General features: G+C 37.9%; 1 pseudogene; it reads right to left on the bottom strand.

Moving 5' to 3' along the window:
* Positions 1 to 226: 226 nt before the first annotated feature.
* LOC118847265 lies at positions 227 to 11,910 on the bottom strand (annotated as a pseudogene).
* Positions 11,911 to 12,385: the final 475 nt, after the last annotated feature.

Raw genomic sequence — 12,385 nt, 5'->3', positions numbered from 1 at the left:
TCTCTTAGTCTCCATCAGGGGAAATGGTGCAGAGATAATCACAGATGAGCAAAGTCAGGAAAAAAAGGAGCGATGAAGAGTCAGGTTAATAGAAAAGGGGAAAGGCTCTAACAAATTTTGGGACACATTTGATGTCAGTTTCCAGCCAGTATATAATAAGAAATGGCCATTGGTTCACTGAGACAGACAATGAAATACCTTGGGGTGGGGAGAGTGGATGACGTCTTTACTGTGCACCTCGCTGCTGGCCACCTGGACGACCTCCCTGCTGGCCAACTTGTTGACCTCCTTGCTGACCACCTTGTTGACCGCCTTGCTGTCCACCTGGGCGTCCTCCCTGCTGGCCACCTTGACTGCCTCCCTGCTGGCCACCTGGACTACCTCCTTGTTGACCACCTGCTTGACCTCCTTGCTGACCACCTTGTTGACCTCCTTGCTGACCACCTCGTTGACCTCCTTGTTGTCCACCTTGACGGCTTCCCTGCTGGCCACCTTGACGGACTCCCAGCTGGCCAACTTGTTGACCTCCTTGCTGACCACCTTGTTGACCTCCTTGTTGACCACCTTGTTGACCGCCTTGCTGTCCACCTGGGCTTCCTCCAGGTGGGAGGAAATGAAATGGAAAGGAAATGGAAAATGAATCCAATTGAAGACATGCAAAAATTGGGACACTAAGGTACTATTCGTAGATTTCAGAACTGTTCACCAATTCCGAAAGCAATTTGGAACTATTCCCAAAGGGATATCAAACTGTGCATACAATTGGACCCAGCAATACTTCTTGTAAGACCGTATCCCAAAGAGATCATACAAATGAGAAAAAACCAGCAAACTACATGTAAAAAATATTTTAGAACAGCTCTTTTTGTGGTGGCTAAGAATTGGAAATTGAGGGCATGCCAATTAATTGGGAAATGCTGGACCATTTGTGGTATATAATGCAATGAAATGCTATTGTGTTAAAAGCAATGCTAAGGAGATGGATTTCAGAAAAAAACTGGAAAAACATACATGAACTAATGTTGAGCAAAGTGAATAATACCAGGTTAACTTTCTATGTAGTAATGACAGTTTTGAGATGACTAACTTTCATAGACTTAGCTCTTCTCAGTAATGCAAGGATCTAAAAAAACTCTAAAAGATTCATGATTGAAAATGCTATCCACATCCAGAAATGGTTATTGAGTCTGAATTTGGTTCAAAGCATTCTATTTGCTCCCTCTCTTTCTCAGTTTTTTGTTTCTTAATTCTGGTGATTCCTCCATGGTTTCTAATTCTTCTTTAACATATTACCAATGTGCAAATAAGTTTAATATGAATGTTTATAGAACTTATATAAAAGTGCATGCTGTCTTGAGGAGAGGTGAAAGGGAAGGAGGGACAGAAATTTTAGAACTCAAAATTTTATGGAAGTGAATGTTGAAAACTAAAAATACATAAACGAATGAATTAAAATTAAAATTAAAAGAATTCTAAAACATCAATTGAAAACTGCTTGAAATAATTAATAACTATAGCAAAGTCCTGGGATATAAAGTAAATCAATTACATCGTCAACATTTCTATGTACTCCTCAAAAAAACTCAGCAGGAAATAATAGAAAGAGAAATTCCATTTAAAATAACTATACACAATGTAAAACATTTGAGAGTGTACTTGCCAAGCAAACTGAGAAAGTACATGAACAAAATTAAAAACATTTTTGACAAAATAATGGCAGATATAAGCAATGGGAAAAATAATTTGCTTACAAGTAGGCTGAGCTAATATAATAAAAATGAAAGTTCTAACTAAACTAATTTACTTGTTCAGTGCAACACCAATCAACTGAACAAAATATTATTTAATTGACCTAGAAAAACTAAAAATGAAATTAGTAAGGAACACCAAATGGTCAAGACTACCAATGAAATTGATGAAAAAATAAAGACTGGTGGCATATCCTGATCAAATCTGAAAGTTTCTTATAAAGCTACAATCATCTAAACCATTTAGTATTGGCTAAGAAATAGAGTGGTGTATCAGTGATATAGGTTAGGTACAGAAGATCAAGTAGTAAGTAAGTATAGAAACTACTGATTCATAAACCCAAAGACTCCATGTCCTGGGATAAGAACTCACTATTTCACAAAACTTCTGGGAAAAATGGAAAGCAATATGGCAGAAACTAGGTATAAACCAAAATGTCACACTACATACAAAGCAAGATAAGGTCAAATGAGTACAGGACTTAGACATAAAAGGTTTCACCATAAGTAAATTAGGATAGCAAGGAAGTGTAGCTGTCAGATCTTCAGAGAAGGGAAGAATTGTTATCAAACAAAAGATCCACTTAGCTCTTCTCAGCAATATATGATCCAAGACAATTCCAAAAGACTTATTGCAGAAAATGCTATACATACCCAAAGAAAGAACTATGGAATCTGAATACAGATGGAAGCATAGTTGTTTTTTTTTTTTTTACTAACTTTGTTTTTTGTTTTTATCTCACTGTTTTTCCTTTTGTTCAGCTTCTTTCACGACATGACTAAAGTTGAAAGATGTTTACTTGCTTGCCATTTATAACTTATATGAGATTCCTTCCTGTCTTGGGCATGAGGAAGAGAAGGAGAAATGATTTGTAAGTTAAATTGCCCAAAAACAAATGTTGAAAAGTATCTTTACAAGTAATTGGAGAAAAAAATTAATGTAATGTTCAAAAAACATATACATAATATAGAATCTGGAACCAGTTCCCTTGAATTTTTAAATGCCAATCTCTTCTGCCTGTGACTCTTGTTTATGTAACTTACATTCTCACATATCTTCTAACTTTACAAAGTGTTTTCCTTGTCATGTATTACTTGAAGGATTGCAAAATTATTTCCATGTGACATCTCTTTAGACACCCACAACAATCGTGATCTCCAATTTACAACCAAGGAATTTAAGGAAGAAGAATGTAGTGAGTGTCCTAGGGCCAAATAGTAAATCAATAAACATTTATTAAGTACTTTCTAAGCATGACGTGCTGTTCTGTGTTCTGGGACTACAAAAACATGTAAAAGACAGTTCTGGCCCTCAAGGAGCTCAGAATCTAATGGCATTGACTACATTCAAACAAAGAGTTACAAACAAGCTTTATATCAGAAAACAGGAATGATTGAAAGTATCACGGGTTAGAAATTAGGAATAAGATATTTCTGGAAAACTAGAATTAATTATTGTGGAGAAATTCTTCCTTCAGAATGTGATATTAATAGAGGCTTGTGAGAAATGAAGGGAGCCAGTGGGTATGAGGAGGAAGGACATTCCAGGCATGGGGGAGGAGAAGATAAAATGTGAGATCATTTGTAACTTGGGAGGGAGCTATGGAATTGACAGAATAATGAGGTTGGGATCTAAATTAAATGGAGTGAAGAAGTGAATGAGAGGAGCGAAAGGAGACACGCTTATTATAATTGGATTTTTCAAGGAGTTTGGACACAAATAACCAGAGAAATATAGGATAAGTTACTGAGGATGAAATGATCAAAGGTGTGTCTTTTGGAGGAGAGTGTATGACATGGGCATATTTGTAGGCAGAGGGAAGGATCCCATAGATAAGGAAGGATAGAAGATAAATACTAAGTAGGAAAGACAGAGGGAGTGATCTATTGGAGGAAATGAGATGGAGTAGGGACACATGTGAAGGCAGAGGGGTGAGCCTTGATAAGAAGTAAGATTACCAATTAATTTGACATAGCAATGAAAAGAACATAGTGGGAGGAGACATCTGAGTGATAAAAAGGAAGAAGGTAGAGTAATAAGGAACTCATGGCAAATGACTTCAGTTTTTTTTATTGTAAACCATGAGGCAAAGTGAGTAGGGGGAGCAGGATACATAGGAAATTTTAGAAAAGATGAAAAAGTTTGGAAGTGATGCGGATTCCCTCGGAGAGTGAGATAGTGAGTTGAAGCAGGTTGTACAGATAGTAGGATTGCCTGGTGGCAAAGAAGGCCCAGTTGAGGCTGTATAACATAAAATGGTGATGTCCCCAGTCATCAGGGTTGCATGATTTTCTCCACCTAGACTCAGAAGCAATTGTGAAGGAGTAAAGGTAGTGAATGATAAGGTGGATTAGTGCCAATAGATAATCAGTAATATGATTAATGGTCCAGGGACTAAAGGGAACTGAAAAATTGAATTGATTCATCAACGGGTCAAGATGGAGAAAAGAGAGAATGTCTAGTGTACAGGTGATATCTGGGAAAGTGTTGAGGAGTCAAAGGATTAGAGTGTGAATAACTTAGGTAGCATTCAAAGTCAGGTCTTCCTAATGCTAACTCTATGACTCTTTCCACTCTACCAACTAAGGGTCCTGCTCATATAAGTGTTATATTGGTGAGAAATACAAAGTTAACAGTTTAAGTGATGTGCTCAAGTGCACACACCGCTCATACCAGGAAGATCCTTGGTGCAGACTTGGACTTTCTGAATAAAGTTGTTCCTAGATAACTCACCACCTGTCCCATTAGCATGAAAATCCATATGAAACACAAAGGAAAAGCATAAATGCTAGGATAACCACAAAATGCTAATTAAGGTTTTTGAGGGCAAGGAGCTAGTCAAACCCAATGCAAAATTGGTGTGACCTAGGAAATAGAGCAATGTCTTTCCTATTCAAATAGATCCATTGTTTTAGTGCCCTACACTCCAAATTTTGCTATTTTGTTCCTTTGGGATAAGGCCTTGTCCCTCATTGAAATTTAAAATGATGGAATTTAACCTTATAGCCCCAGAAGTCATTATCTTTAAATCTGTGCTCCAGTGAAAATACATATAACATCAGGACAGCAGAAACGTGAGTATCAAGTCATTGCTTTCTAAGTGTGGATTAATGAGGAGAAGCTGATGTGATAGAAGGACCATAGAGTCAAAAGGCAGGAAGTCTGTGTGCCAACTCTGGTCAAATCATTAAACCTCATAGGGTCTTTCAGGCCACTCCCTAAGACCATTACCAAATATTACCTCATTTGCATTGATACAGACAGGTTTATTCCCCACCTGGGAAATCCTTATACCACCAAAATCAGGAATCTGGTCCAAAAACAAAACCTAGTAGACCCAGATTCTCGTATGATCTTGGAAATCCCAATTAAACTTTGTGGACCCTTATTTCCTAGACTAGACAGACTGAATTATTTACCTGAGATCCACAAATCCCCATGTAGGAGGATAATCTACAAGATAAATATATATAAATTAAATATATTATACATATTTAATACATAACTGTTTTTTCAATAGTATCTTGTTCTCCTGCCAATACATATCCAGAAAATTTTCAGCATGAATTTTTACGAAATTTTAAGTTCCATTTTTTTCCCTCCTTCCCTCCCCTCCTGTCTTCAAAAAATGCTTGGTAATTTAATATAGGTTATGCATCTGCTATAATGTAAAACACATGTCCATATTAGTCAAAGTTGTAAAAGAAAATAAACAGATGAAATGGAGAAAAAACCATGACAAGGAGAAACTGAAAAAGTATGCTTCAATCGCATTCAGAGTGCATCAGTTCTTTATCTGGACCTGGAGAGCATTTTATTTTGTGTCTTATTTATACTTGCCTTGGATCATTGCATTGCTGAGAAGACCTGAGTCTTTCATAGTTGGTCAATATACAACATTGCTAATACAGTATTTATTGATTCTGTTCATATCACTTTGCATGAATTCATACAATTCTTTCCTGGCTTTTCTGAAACCTGACTGTTCATCATTTCTTACCACATAGTAGTGGTCCGTTACATTCATGTACCAGAGCTTGTTCAGCAATTCTCCAATTGATGACCATCTCCTCCATTTCCAATAATGTTCCACAACAAAAAGGTCTGCTATAAACAGGTCCTTTCCTCTTTATACGGCCTCTTTAGTATACAGAACTAGTATAGTATTGCTCAATCAAAGGGTATGCATAATTGGGTTGTCCTTTGGACATAGTTCAACATTGCTCTAGAGAATGGTTGGAACAGTCCACAACTCCACTAACAGTGTGTTAGTCTCGCATTTTTCTCACATTCTCTCCAACATTTATTATATTTCTTTTCTCATATTAGCCCAAATGATAGGTGTGAGGTTGTAACTGGAGTTGTTTGCTATTTGCATTTCTCTAAACAAAAGTGATTTAGAGCATTTTTTCTTATGCTTATAGATTACTTTGATTTCTTCCTCTGAAATCTCCCGTTCATAACCATTGGCCATTTATCAGTTGGGGAATGACTTGTATTCTTTTGTTTTTACTGTACTATATTTGACTGCAGCAATCTTTTGCACTTAATAATCTTTAATTTGTTACCAATTACATGCAAAGATAATTTTAATTTCATTTTTGTAAGATTTTGAGCTCCAAATTTTTCTACCTCAGACCCTTCCCATTGACACCCCAAGTCAGCAGGCAATCAGATATGGCCTCTACCTATACATTCCTATTCAATGTATTTTCCCGATAGTCACCTTGTAAAAGAAGCAACAGAACAAAAGACAAAACCATTAGAACAAAAACACCAAAAAAGTCCAAAGATTCTGCTTCAAAATGCATTCAGAATACATAGTTCTTTTTCGGGATGGGACAGCACTTTCCATTATGAATCTTTTACATTTTTCTTGAATCATTGCATTGCTAAGAAGAGGTAAGTCTCTCTTATTTGATCATTGTGCAATGTTGCTCTTACTGGGTAAAAGGTTCTCTGGGTTCACATCACATTACTCTTTCCTGTTCTTTCTGAAATCTGTCTACTCATCATATCTTTGAAAATAATAGTTTTCCATTACACTCACATACCACAACTTCTTCAAACATTCCCCAACTGATATGCATCTCCACAATTTACAATTATTTGCTACCACAAAAGAGCTGCTGTAAATGTTTTTGTACCCATATGTGAATGGCATGTATTCTTATATATTTGACTCCGTTTTCTATATATTTGAGAAATGAAGCCTTTATCAGAGACACGTTATCAGAGACAGATTATTTCCCAGCTGTCTGCTTTCTTTTTAATCTTGGTTGCATTGGTTTGATTTATACAAATCTATTAATTTAATATAATCAAATAATGTATTCTACATTTCATAATTATCCCTTTGTCTTGTTTGGTCATGAAACTGTTACTCAAGTAGGTTTTCCTTTAAGAACTTGGATGCTGTAGCAATTCATGCATGTGTGTTCAGTATTGACATCACTTCATTTTTTGTACAATTTTTCTTTTGACCTGCTTTTTCTTTAATTCTGCTGTAATATTTCATGGAGTTTTTATTTTTGGATCACTTTCTTGAGGTGATCAGTAGATTTTACGAAGTATATTTTCCTTTCTGGTTCCAAGATATTAAGACAGCTTTCTTTCATAATTTCTTAAATCTTGGCAGCATTCCCCCTCTGCCCTCCCTGCTCTGAAGTTTCTTCTCCTTATTTGCCTTGCAGTCTATCATGGTATTCCTCTTATATCTCACCTATTCACTCCCTCGTTACTCAAAATCAGAATCATGTTTCAAGTGCCTGTGTCCCTTTGGTCTCCAGTGCCATCTAATCCTTTGACCGGAAAGAAGAAATGTCAGGGGATTTGTCATTCTCATATAAATTAATATGATATGTTATAAAGATTAGGCTATCTAGATTGGTTGGAACTCCCATATTTCCCAGAGATTTTGGATTGTGAGACATAGCTACAGCCAACTCGTTACAACAGAAAGTGATAAATTTCTGAGGTTTTAACTGCCAAGTGAACTGAACCAGAGCCTACTGCAGTCCTGTTCTCATCATGCTAACACTGGTTCTGTACACCCACTGAACAATCAGAAAACTCATTGACACATAAGTCTTGGGACAATCAATCTGAGAACTGTTCCCACAAAACTCAAGAGCACCTGTATTCTCCCTAAAATGCCGGCAGGCATGAGTCTGACATGGGAGCTTTTTCAAGAATTAAGAATGATTGTGTTGTGATCCATCTGCTTGCAAGGTTTTATTTTTTGTGTTTTTGTTTGGTTTTTTTTGGTGTATAGAGCCTACCTTCAAACAGAAAGAGAAGACTTTCTCCTGAGGGAGACTTCCACAGGGAAAATTGTCCTCCTCACTATGAAAGTAATTAAACCAGTACTTCATTCCCAACACAGCTGCCTCTTGCCTAGTCTGTTACACTGTGGGTATTCCCAAGTTAAAGACCAGTGTACGTGGGACTATATTGTAAATTCTTTTGACGTATTTAGTTGAATTATGTCTCCACCACAAGACTGTCAACTTCTTGAGAGTAGAGATTTTCATTTTGGGGTATTTTTCTTTATTTTCTGCCTTTTTCTACATGTAAGGGTGGCCACAGTGTCTGACATCATCGTAGGGATGTACTAAATGCTCATTGACTTAACAGTCCTTTGGGGCATCATCACATTTACTCCTAGGTTTTTAGCTCTGTTCAGTAATATAGGAAAGAGAGAACATCAGACTCTATTCCAAGGAAACGATTAAAGAATATACAAGAGTTTGAGGAACTCTGAACATTCTTCTTTTTTTATATCATTCAAGTAATATGAACTTTACAGGGGCTCAAAAATATTTTTATGCATGGACCCCAACCTTCAGCAAGGTGAACTTTGGGAACTCAGGACTAAGCCACTAAATGCAGGTCAGTGCTGTGCATCCAGAGTATGATCTGGAATCAGTCAAGCACTGAGTAGCTAGGGAACATACCCTGTCCCTATATGGGGAACCCAGTATGCTGAAAGTTGAGAGATGCCATAAAGTGAAGCAGGAGTCAATGTTTAATTCTTAGTGCATTTATTGGTATTGTAAAGACATGATGGAGTAGATCAAGAGCCATGGCCCAATTTCCAGGTCCACATGAGGACTTCAAGGGTGCCTCCTGAATGTGCATCTTCCTTTTTATACACTGAAAGAAGAAGGAGTTTAGAGGACATTCACTGTGCTTGAGTTGGTCCCTTGGCTAATGGCAACGACAAAGTCATACACTACTGAAATTTAAAAACAAACAAAACAAAATTTGCTAGAACACCCTGGGAGGGGATAAGGATAAGTGGAATAATGGGGAGTGGAAAAAGAATAGATGAAGTTTTGATATCTCTTCCTCTCCCTTCTATCCTCCCTCCCCTTCTTTCCCCCCTCACTAATTCCCTCTCTATATTTTTGTCTCTGATTCTACCTACCTCTCATTTTCTCTGTCTCTTTTCCTCTTTGTCTATTTTAGCCTCTATCAGGGGAAATGGTGCAGAAATAATCACAGATGAGCAAATAGTAGGGAATAAAGAGGAGTGATGAAGAGTCAGGCTAATAGAAAATGGCTCTAAAAATTTTGGTACAGCTTTGATGTCAGTTTCCAGCCAGTATATGATAACAAATGGACATTCGTTCGCTGAGAGAAACAATGAAATACCTTGGGGTTGGGAGAGTGGATGACATCTTTACTGTGCACTTGGACGAACTCGCTGCTGGCCACTTGGATGGCCTCCCTGCTGACCACCTTGTTGACCTCCTTGCCGTCCACCTTGACGACCTTCCTGCTGGCCACCTTGTTGACCTCCTTGCTGACCACCTTGTTGACCTCCTTGCTGTCCACCTTGGCAGCCTCCCTGCTGGCCACCTTGTTGACCTCCTTGCTGACTACCTTGTTGAACTCCTTGATGTCCACTTGGGCATCCTCCTTTTTGGCCACCTTGACTGCCTCCCTAATGGCCACCTGGATCACCTCCTTGTTAACCACCTGCTTGACCTCCTTGCTGACTACCTTGTTGATCTCCCTGCTGTCCACCTGGAGGCCCACCTTTTTGGTTACCACCTTGTTGCTAGCCAGGGTTCTGATCATTCTGTTTTGCATCATTTGGTGCTTGCACAGCTACTGGATCTTCTGAATTTTGTTCATCTTCTAAGAGGAGACAGAACAGTTATAGAAAAACTACATGAAGCAAAAGTCCTGACACCTTAAAGATAATCTACTGGAACTCTTTCATTTAGTAATAAAAAACTGAAGGAATTGAAGGAACATGGTCCACAAGCTTTAATAACCACTTACCCTTGTGCTAGGCACTGTGACTTACTCAAGGTCATACTGGCAATTTAATCTAAGATTTTTGATCTAGTAACACAACACATTGCCTTTCCCTAGAGAGTTAGCTTTAGAGTCAAGGAATTTGGGTTCAGGTCATAGCTTTCATACTCCTAGCCAAACATGCCAGGGGGAAAGTCATTTAAAGTTCCTGACCCTGAGTATCTTCATCTAGAAAATGGTGATGAGAATCTCATTGGGAGGCAGAATGACATAATAGGTTGAAATTTAGCCTGAGACTCAAAACTCCTGGGTTCAGATTCTACTTCAGACACCTAGTTGTCATATGAATACAGGCAAATTGTCCTCACCACTTCAGTACTCCGAGAAACTTTCTCAAGATACTAAATTGTTGACCAGGAGGAGATTGATCTTCATTGCGAGGAGTTCAGGTTTGTTCCCCACTGAATTTTGGTCTCAGGCATTGATTGCAGGTGTCTCTGAGACAGGTACAGCACTGATGTGACTTAAGATTTCAGAGGTCCCACATGGTGGACAAAGATACATTGCTCCACTTAGGCTAACTCTGTATGTTCCAAACACTTCTGATTAAAGAAATAGTAAAATCTCATTCCAACAGCCTAATTTTGTTGGGTGGAATGCCAATTATTTATATATTTGGACATGTTTAGATAACATTTTGAGAATGAGGATATCTCTTCAATTAGAAAAATTCTTTGTTGTGTCATCTTTGTTTATATTATCAGCTCCATGAAGGCACTGACTGCTTCACTGTAACTTTGCTTTGTGGATTTTATTTTGCAGCCCCAGCAATCAGTCCTTGTTGACTGACTGATTATGAATATTATGATGATGTACTTTTCTGCTGACCTGGAACAAAGGGCCTGATGGCTGAGGAGGAATTCACAACTCATTAGGGGACAGTTTACTCTCTGCCTAAGCAGCCCCATCTCAGAGAGATCATCTGTACTTTGCAAGAATTGAATAAAGACATTGAGAAGAAGGGAGGAGTCCATGCAATAAAGGAAAGAATTGAACTGTGTGTCTATACACTGTCAAAGTCTGAAGGTAAAAAAGATAATTCAATCATCTGATTTTTCTTAGTGTACAGATAATACTTGCTCCATTAATGGAAACATTTGATTAAAAGTAGAATTGTTTTTTCTCTTATCATATTTTGTGCCTATTTGTTCAATTCAATTCATTAAGTTTATATTAAGTGCTTATGATGTGACAGTCACTTTGTTAGGTTCTGAGGGTACCAAACCAGAAAAAAATACAGCTTCTGGTGTTGAAGAATTTGAATTCTATTTGGAAATACTACAGACATATACAAAATAAAATTAATATTTTCTTAGGTGGAGAAAACGTATGGACAGGGATTCCCAGTAGGACAAGACAGAAACAGAAATTTAACCATAGCTAGGAACTCTAAGAGGTAGAAATGAGTAACAAATGTTTTTCAGGTTGGGGAGAGAGCTGGAAAAAAGTATGGAAAGATGGAATGTTGTGCATGTGGAACAGCAAGATGCATAGATGACTGAAGCAAACAATAAAGTAGGTTTAATGAATAGTTTGGGTTTGGCTTCAAACCCACGATTAGCACCATATTTGATGAGTCAACAGAACATGGAAAATGAGACTACCACCTCCTATATATCTACCTCTAGGAAGGCAAAAAATACCTAAATTACTGAGGATGGCTAATTCCGATTGACCTCAATTGAATGATACCCCAACCACAACCCCCAACAACCTCCTAAGAAGATCAAAGATTTTTTGTGTCCTGTACTTACCTTCACCTCTGAATTGAGCAGAACTGAGCCCCAACAGGGCTACTGAGAAAAGGAGCAATAACCACTTGGGAGCAGCCATGGTGTTGATGTTGCCTGTACTGCAAGGATCAAGGGAAGCTGCTCTTATAAAGACCTCAGAAAAAAATATCCTCATTGAAACGTCACACTCATTCCCTGTTCTGAAGGCATTTTCATGTCCAGGTCATCCTCGTCCTTAAGTTTTTGTTGGATTTATTTTGAGGGCTTGCAAAACTCCTGCCCCCAAAGTACTGCCAAATATAAATTTGCCAAAGCCTTGGAAGTCACCTTGCCCATAAATGCCTAATATAATATTGTGATTACAATGATGGTAGACTTCCATGTTTTCATTGCACTCCCACATAGAAAGCTGGACTCCTTGCTGTTATTTTGATCCTGTGTTGAAAAGGTCATTTAAATGTTCTTGACTCAGGTTCTTTCACTACCTTTCTTGAAGTGCAGGGGATGAGCCATAGGGTCAATACACAATGGAAGGATAAAATAACGGAAATGAAATAACAAGATACATATACTGT

Source organism: Trichosurus vulpecula, chromosome 4 (genome assembly GCF_011100635.1).
Source record: "Trichosurus vulpecula isolate mTriVul1 chromosome 4, mTriVul1.pri, whole genome shotgun sequence".
NCBI classification, from domain to species: domain Eukaryota; kingdom Metazoa; phylum Chordata; class Mammalia; order Diprotodontia; family Phalangeridae; genus Trichosurus; species Trichosurus vulpecula.
The sequence above is the reverse complement of the archived record's forward strand: the minus strand, read 5'-3'. Positions and strand labels throughout refer to the sequence as shown.